Source organism: Pongo abelii, chromosome 15, assembly GCF_028885655.2.
Source record: "Pongo abelii isolate AG06213 chromosome 15, NHGRI_mPonAbe1-v2.0_pri, whole genome shotgun sequence".
Lineage (NCBI taxonomy): Eukaryota > Metazoa > Chordata > Mammalia > Primates > Hominidae > Pongo > Pongo abelii.
The window spans coordinates 88,048,687-88,057,972 of NC_072000.2; the positions used below are offsets into that span (position 1 = coordinate 88,048,687).

Below are 9,286 nucleotides of genomic sequence, written 5' to 3' on the forward strand. Positions count from 1 at the left end.
CTAAATGAGATTATAATTTTTAAATTGGTAGACTGAGTGAAGCACGTTGCCCTCTCTAATGTGGGTGGGCCTCCTCTAATCAGTTGAAGGCCTGAATGGAATGAAAAAGCTGTCCCTCCTCAAGTAAAAAATACTCTCCGTGAGTGACTGACTTTCTACGGGGACATTGGCTTTTTCCTGCCTTCTAACTCAAATGGAATCATTGGCTTTTCCTGGGCCTTGAACATGCTGGCCTTCAGACTGAAACTGTACCATTGGTCTCCTAGGTCTCCAGCTCCCTGACTCACCCATTTGAAATCTGTCAATCTCCATAATCACATGAACCAAATTCTTATTATAAGTCTTTTATTTTTAGTTTTTATATTTAAAACATTTTGTGAGACAGGGTCTCACTTTGTCATCCAGGGCAGAATGCAGTGGCATGAACATGAATCACTGCAGCCTCAACTCAAGCGATCCTCCCACCTCAGTCCCAAAAGTAGTAGTGAGACTTATTCACTATCATGAGAACAGCATGAGAAAGACCTGCCCCCTGCCCCAGGATTCGATTACTTCTCACTGGGTCCCTTCCACAATATGTGGGAATTGTGGGAGTTACAATTCAAGACGAGATTTGGGTGGCGACACAGCCAAGCCATATCACCTTCCTTCCAGCTCTTCCTACAGCCACTCCCTCATTCCCAGGAACAACTGATCTGCTTTCTGCCACTGCAGATTCATTGCATCTTTTTCAGTTTCAAATACATTGAATTATACAGTATATACAATTGCTTTGTAGGATTTCTTTTGTTCAATATAATTATTACATGCTTCTACCACAATGTGTTTACCCATGTACCTTTTGATGGTTATTTCCTGTTTGAGGCTATTAAAATTTAAGCTTCTATGAACATTCATGTACAAGTCTTTGTGTAGATACACACTGTCATTTTATTGGAATGAATGAGATGATAATATTTGTTTACCTATTTAAGAAATTGTCTCTTTTAAGTTTTTAATTGGACACCACTTTTCCCTATTGCACACTCGTCATCACTCCCTCCCCACCACCAGTTTTGAGGCTTTATACAGTTGTTGAGACAAAGGAAACATAGGACCAATGGGTATGAAATATAGTTTATTACTCATATAGAAAACGGCAAGCATTTCCCCCAAGGAAAATAAGGCAGTATCAGTCCGTAGTGATACAAGACAAGTGAATTTAAACTTTCTGCATGCTCCAAGGAAGGGAGCAAGATGACTTTCTTATTGGCTTCCCAAGAGGTGGTGCAAAGGGGAGAAGGAAAGCCTGAGATTTGAAAGCTGTCTTTGATCAAACAAAAAATAGAGTCTTGGACTTTTATACTGCCAAACTCTTTTGCAAAGTGGTTTTATAATTTTGTGTTCTAACAGTATAAATATTTCAGTTCCTCCATTTCCTTGCCAACATTTGGCATGCTCAATCTTTGAAAATTTAGACATTTTAATAGACATATAGTAGTGTCTCTGTGAGGTTTTGGTTGGCATTTCTCTACCAACTAATGATGTTGAACATTTTCTCACTGCTCATTTTCCTTTCCTATATCTTACTTAGTTATCTGTCTGTTCAAATCATCTGACAATTTGTTATTGAGTTTTTTGTTGTCTTATTTTTGAATATTGGCTGCTTTTTATGGATTCTGAGTCACATATTCTTTACCAGATATGTGGTTTACAAATGTTTTCCCCATATGTAGATTGTCGTTTCATTCCATTACCAGTGTAATTCAAAATCCAGAAATCTCCGAATTTGAGAAATTCAATTTATGATTTATTTGTTATACATCATACTATCATATATAAGAACCCAAGGCCCAAAATATTTTTTCTTCTAAAAGTTTTATAGTCATAAACTTTACATATTGATGTGATCATTTTGAGTTCATTTCAAAAAATGATGTGAGACCTGGATCAAAGTTTATATTATTTCATATCCACAGCAAATTATTACACCTGTGTTGGTCAATTAACCATATATGTGTAGGTCTATTTTTGAGCTCTATTCTGTTTCATTGATCTATTTGTCTAAACTGATGCCAATACCAAACCTCTTGAATACCGTAAGTTTATGATAAGACTTAAATTCAGGAGTGTAAGTTCAGCAAAGTTGTCCTTCATTTTCAAAGTACTTTGAAATGAATTTTAGAGTCAGTTTGTCATTTTTACCAAACAAAAAAATTGTGCTAGAGTTATAATTAAAGTTCTGTTTGAATCTATTGATCAATTTAAAGAGAATTTTCAAGTTAACAATATTGAGTCTTCTGGCCCATAAACACACTACAGGTATTTCTCTCCACTTACTTATATCTTCTTAAGTTCTCTCAGCAAATTTTAAAGTTTTCAGTGCAGAGCTCTTGTTCATTCATTGTCAGATTTATGTCTTAAAATTTCATAGCACTCCCCTTGATAAGGATGGAAGATGCCCTTGGGCCTGACAACACACATATGGTTAAGGCATTGCCACCTACTTCGTGGCATCTAACCATCGTTTTAGGCTGGGCATGGTGGCTCACGCCTGTAATCCCAGCACTTTGGGGGGCCGAGGCGGGCGGATCACCCGAGGTCAGGAGTTTGAGACAAGCCTGGCCAACATGATGAAACGCCGTCTCCACTAAAAATACAAAAAATTAGTCTAGCGTAGTGGTGCATACCTGTAATCCCAGCTACTCGGGAGGCTGAGGCAGGAGAAACTCTTGAACCTGGGAGGCAGAGGTTGCAGTGAGCCAAGATCACCCCACTGCACTCTAGCCTGAGTGACAGAGCAAGACCCCATTAAAAAAAAAAAAATCATAGTCTGATTCAGTTCTACATGGTATTTTTAAATTTCAACTTCCAGTGGTCTGTTGCAAGTATATACACATAGGATTGATTTGTTTGTATAATAGCCTTGTATTCTGATAAACACAATTATTAGCTTAAGTTGCTTTTCTTAGATTCCACAAAATTTTCTAAACAGAAAGTTAATGACAATGCTGTTTCTTCTTTTGCAAATAGGAATTTATTTTATTTACCTTTTTCTTATTTTGATGCCTAGAAATACTAATAGAATGATAGATAGAGTGAGAACAAATATTGTATTTTTTCCCAAATTGTAAAAGGAAACAACCATTCAGTCTTTTATCATCAAGTATGATGTTAATGTAGATTTTTTCATAGCTGTAATTATCAAATTTAGGAACTTTACTTTGATTTCTAGTTTAATGAGAGGTTTGTTTGTTTATTTTCTTTGTTGGCGTGTATGTGTGTCTATCAGAAATGGACACTGGATTTTAACAAATGCTGTTTTGTGCATGCGTGGAAATGATCTCTTTCTGTTTTTACTCTCTTACTGTGCTAAAATGCATTGATTTTCAAATATTAAACTAACCAGTTATGTCTTTAAAAATAATCTCCTCATAAAGTGCACGAAGGAGAAAAGAGAAATATTCCCATTAGAATAAGGCAGAGCAGTTTAACCCAGTTTTTACTTTCATGTTCAAGTTAAAGTAAAATTAACTTGAAATCATAAAGTTAAGAATAGACATAGTTATAATTTGCTACTACATCAAAAGAGTTTCAGTTTCTGGGTCCAGTTCGCTTAATTTATAATCATAGCAAATCAGAAATGGTGGTGATTTTAGGTAGAGTTTTCTTTGAAGCATACACTAAGATGGAGAATAACATTCAGAGATTAATTAGGGAGTGCTTTTATGATTAGTACCTGCTGTGGAAGGAAAGAAGGCTTAGCTGGGTAGAGGGAGTAGCTGGTCCTCCGAAAGCCACAGAAGATATTTCAGCTATGAAGATGAGGTATTGTCCTTCCAAGTTGAGCCCATTTGGGTTTAAGTGTCCAGAAATTTAGGCTTATATATACCCACATCAACTAGTATATTAGAAACATGCTGCCCCTGGAAATGGGGGCATGACTTTGGGCTAGTTTCTCCTCTTCAGCTAAGGGCAATTCTCAAAGAAAAGCTGAAAACTGCAACTATCATCTCATAACACTACTGACCATGGTAGAATTACGTTTTTTCTTCCCAAAGGGGGATTGTGGGCATTTTAACAGTGTTTACTACACTGGCAGACCAGAAGTGACTCCACCTTCAACTACAGAACACTGTAACTCAATGATCATAAAGCTTGGCAAGATTATGAAATGGACCATGGACTAATATTTTACGATGGCTTAGAATTAAAGTTCAATTTCTTGGAGTTGTTATTGATTCATTTTTTAAATAGTCAAATTAACCAAATTTTTATTGAAAAATTGTTTTATTAGAAGAACGACAAATATAGTTAATGTTCATTTCAACAAGGTATCTTATAAAGTAAATCATTACCAAATATTGAATCAGCAGGATTAATCTAGGGTGAATGATAGTCCAGTTGTAAAAAGTCAGTTATTTGACTGATTAGACTCAATGCATGCTGACAAATAAATCTTGGCAACCTTGACTCTCTTCGTTTCTCATGCCAATCCATTTTGCATAGAAATAAAATGAGAAATGATTCCTAGAATACTTGACAGCAGAACCAAAATCATAAGAATTCCCAGCCAATAATGACTTTTATAGGTAATGAAGATTCTGCAATGTTTATTAAATAACTAGAATTGTGTTTATTTTGCTTAGAAAACAATGCAAAAACCAATTTGCTCTAAATAAAAATATAAATGTTCATGTGTATATACATATATATGTATGTCTGTATATATATATCTGAGAGAAAATGTCATATATATATCTAAGAAAATCTTTGTACTGTTATATAACAGTCAGCACTTATAGTCAGCAGGTTAACTATAAAAAAATTGTTAGGAAAATAATCTTCTATCACAAATACTGTTCCAACTTTAAATGAATATGAAAAGTTTTTCATAGAAATATCCTAAGAAATTTAATTTTCTAAAATATATTTCAATTGATAAATCAGTAATCTTTGAAATTATTTAAATAATTTTTTTATTTTTATAGGAAAGACATTGCACATTTAAGAAACCATCTAGAAACTCATGTTTACAATAAAAATATAAGAAAAGTATAGGCTTAATATATATTATATGATAACTAAAATGTAAATATTGTATAAGCTTCTCTAAGTAAAATTAACAAAGAATGTAGTGCTTCCACTTCTCAAAAAATGTTTCTGAGAGCTGCTTCACTTAGTTTCTCAGGAAACTGCCAGCAGCGAAAGGCATTTCATAGTAGCCACAATGACCAGCCTACGAACAGAAATTAATAGTCACACATTTTTCTCATCTCATACTCAGTGTCAATTGAAGAAATTATCTTGTGTCTTGAGAAAATCATTTTCAGCTGGAAACACACTTGATAAAGTCTGTATTTTGCTAATATTCAGTATTTCTCTTCCTGCTTTTCTCAATGCAAGATAAGAAAAGCTCACCTAAATCAAATCCTGAGAAACGTTATTTTCTGCACAAGGCAATCTTCTTGAAAAATGACTTTTTTAGGATAAACATTTGCTACTGGCAGAAAAAAGTGCAACGCTGTCTATTTTATTTATTTGAAACCACCACTTAAAATATAAAATCTTATTTGGATCTGGAATTACGTCTGCTTATTTGCTATGTTGTTTTTTCTAAGGTGCAGTTTTCATTGAGTTCTTCTCAGGTAAAGAATGGCATGAAGTTCAGCAAGAAATAAGATTCTAACAGCTTGTTGACTGCCAACTCCTACTTAACGTGTTCTGTTAATTTAATATAATACAAAGTGGCTGATTTTTAATAGGCCTCATTTTATTTTTACTATTTAACTCTAAGATATCAGGATGCATTTTGTGTGTTTTTATATTATTTTTTCCCCAAACACAAGATCAGCTTATCAGAAGACAAGTAAGTGCTCAGAATATAGAAATATAACTGAATGTCATCATTGTTCGGTACAGTTTAAATTGGTAACTGTAATATTTAGTTGAGCTTTTCAGAGTGACATGATGTTTAAAGAGTCATTTGCCTTAGAGTAATTAATAGCCATTTAATAGATTGTAAGATGTCTAAAAGAATTAAGTTTCAAAGGCCATCTTCTTCCTTGGAATACAATCATTGCTTGAAACTGACAGCTAGACATTTGATACTTGGTTGTTTGTTTAGTGTATTTTCAAAGGTACCAGCTGGCTTTCACTAGGCTTTAAGCTCTTCTAAATGACTACTAAACTATAATTTGTAGTTTATTCTCCAACCTTAAGTTTAAAACAACACAAAATGAAACAACGACAACAAACCACTACAGTCCAAACATTTTGGCAGTGGAAAATCCACCATATATTTTAAAACATCACACTGAAATTTATAGGTGCGTAAAAGAATACATAGATAATGTGAGAAAAGAAAGCTTCTAGGTTTGAGGATTATATATGTTGAGTATAATCCATCAACAGGATGTGAAGGCATCACGAGATAATCAATAGAAAGTTACTATAATAATTGATATACCTAGCAAAAAGCTGTTAAATGAAAATAAAAGAATTTGTAGGGATAAATTAAGATTTTGTGAGTCAGAGATTGCTTCTAAAATATCAGCTTTGTTCTTTATATTCAGAAAAATGTGCACGTATAACATGATCGTGGCATTTTTGTATACAACACAAGGACTCATTTACCCATTTTGTCAAGTCCCTAATGTCAGCTCTCAGTTGCACCCCTATGGGTATGAATCTACCATATATTATTAAACTAAGAAAGAGACTGTGTCTACACAGACAAATCAAAATAACAGATTTGGACAACTAACAAGATTAGCAAGGAAATTATTTAAGATATTTCCAATAGAGGAATAAATATTTTAAAAGAGCAAGCTTAAACTAAATTATTTAGATAACCCTTCCATATCAGCTTCACCATTTACATGCACGTGACCTAATGGATGAAGCAAGTAGCTTAGTTAAGTTGACATTCCAGAGACACAACCAAATTGGCAAATGTAAGTGGGATCTGATGCTACATGACACGCAAGGAGAATTTCTTGCATATATTTAACAGTCCAAGGTGCATAAAAGCTTATAAAATAAATGTAATTTATGTAATCGAGTCTAAGTATTTCTTAGCAATTAATTCACATCAAATATATGAATTTTGGATAATATGGAAACATTTGAAAGAATAACTCAACTTTCCAGTGATAATCAATCTTCTGTATCAAAAGCAATTATTAGTTATGAGAGGAAGAGATTGAATGTTACCCATAACATTAAATTCCATCTTTATCAGCTTCTCAAAAGTAAGTAATAAAGTTGATGACGTATCACAAACAGAAGAGGTGTAACTTATATCTTTCCCAATGAGTTAATTTACCTGAAACTAAATTACCTCAGGTTGGCTCCCAACTATCAAAACAAAATCAAAATAAATAAAAATGGACACACAGATGTGTCAGTCTCTTTAATATGTCTGTATAGCTTATATTTTGCATATTATTATGTTTATTCTGCTATAGTTTATTCTTCCATTCTTGTTCTCTCCTAAAAGAATAGAATAAAGAGAAATCAGTAGATGTATTTTGTTTTGTTGAGGGGCAGTGGTTAACGGTATGCAAAAGATAAGTGCTTCTGTTGTTTTTCATGTAGTGACATCTTGCATGCAGCTGTGAACAACTGTGCTTATGCCAAATAGTCTGTTGAGTTATCATTCAAGAATGGCTTTATTAGCCAGCACATATTTAGTAACATAAATCTTGAAATTAGCAGTAAAATCACATGGAGGCCTTTGGAAGCATTTAACTCAGAATGATAACACTCTATTTAACAAACTCCCATTTTTGGAACCCAGAGAAATGCGTTGTCATAAAGTGTCTTTTCTGATGACAGAAGTAGGTAAGAAATGCAGGATTAGGTTCAAATAAATGCCTACATTCAAAAGATTACAGAAGAAATATGGAGAATGCACATGTTTAAACTTTCAGTTATTTAATAAAATATGACATTCAATAACACTCTTTTTAAATGACCACCATAAAGGACCTAAAAATAAAAGTGATGATCTTTGATTTAGATTTCACTGGGCTTAGTCATAAAGGTAAATAACAAAAGGATGGATTCGTTATATAATAGCAATAACAGTAACAATAATAGTAAAGACGTGTCTTGGAGAAGCAGAGTATTTATAAGCCTAATTACTTCTTACTTATTTGTTTGAAATGCCATATTAGATTTATTTTTGAACAGCAGGGATGAGCTTACAACAAATTATCTTTCCATGTATGAAAGGATCTCAATGCAAATACCCTTATTTAAACAGTTTAGACAAGGTTAGATATAGAAAATTAGGAATTTATTATTGGTAGATTTTATTACCTTGCCCATTGTTTGTTTTTGAGTAAATCTCAAAGGCAAGTATAACAATTGCCATACTTTTACACAGTTTGAGAACTGGTTCTTCACTGTGGGGTCTTGACTCAGGATTCACTCAGAAAAACAAACACTCTAGGTATTTTCGATTAAGAATTTTTGCCAGATTTTCAGAAACGCTCTCACCAAGGATGCCAACCTACAGCATCAAAGGGGCAGAGCTGTTCTTAAGAGCTCACACAGAAACTCCTCTGATCACCCACCCCTAAAATCTCTAGGAAGCCACTAGACCGTCAGCTTGCAGCACCAGTAGGTCTCATTCTCAGATGCTCATAAGCAAATCACTTTGAACTTTTTCTTTGTCATTGGTCCACTCAGTTTTTGGCTTTTGCCTTTCTTTTCCTTACAACTTCCAAATGTGGCAGGAAGTTAGTTCAAAGTCAGAGGAAAAGGATTCTGGAAAGTGTAGTTCCCGGGTTCTCTTCTGAAAGAAGCAAGGAAGTGTTTAATTTAGGAGGCGAAGTGGAGGTGATGTTGAGGGACACAAAGAATGGTCCAGCTCATGACCAGGTGCATGAGTTGATCGCAACTCTCTGAGATGCCTGAAAGAATATGTATGTATGCATTTAGTTGTATATGTGATGGACAGCAGTTAAAAACTCATTCATGTAGGTCTACAATTTTTATCCCTCTTTCCCAAATCCAAAAATCTCACAAAACACAGGTTTTTAAAATAACCCATTTGTTGGGCAAACTTTACTGGAGCTGTACTCACAGTGAGAAACTTGTGCTGCTCCAACAGAAGCTGTACATATTCTTTATGTATGACTTTCAGATGGAATATTCTCATTTTTGCTCGAGAAATTTAGGAGTGTCTGATTGTGGAGTTCTGTAACATATTGGTTATCTCAAATCAGAAAAAATCTAAATCCTGAAACATATTAGGCCTGAGTTCCGCAACTGGATCGTGAACTAGTATTTTGTCAAT

The 9,286-nt window shown here is 34.0% G+C and overlaps 1 pseudogene; it reads left to right on the forward strand.

Moving 5' to 3' along the window:
- The first annotated feature begins 2,410 nt into the window (after positions 1-2,410).
- Positions 2,411-2,512, forward strand: LOC112128942 (U6atac minor spliceosomal RNA; annotated as a pseudogene).
- Positions 2,513-9,286: the final 6,774 nt, after the last annotated feature.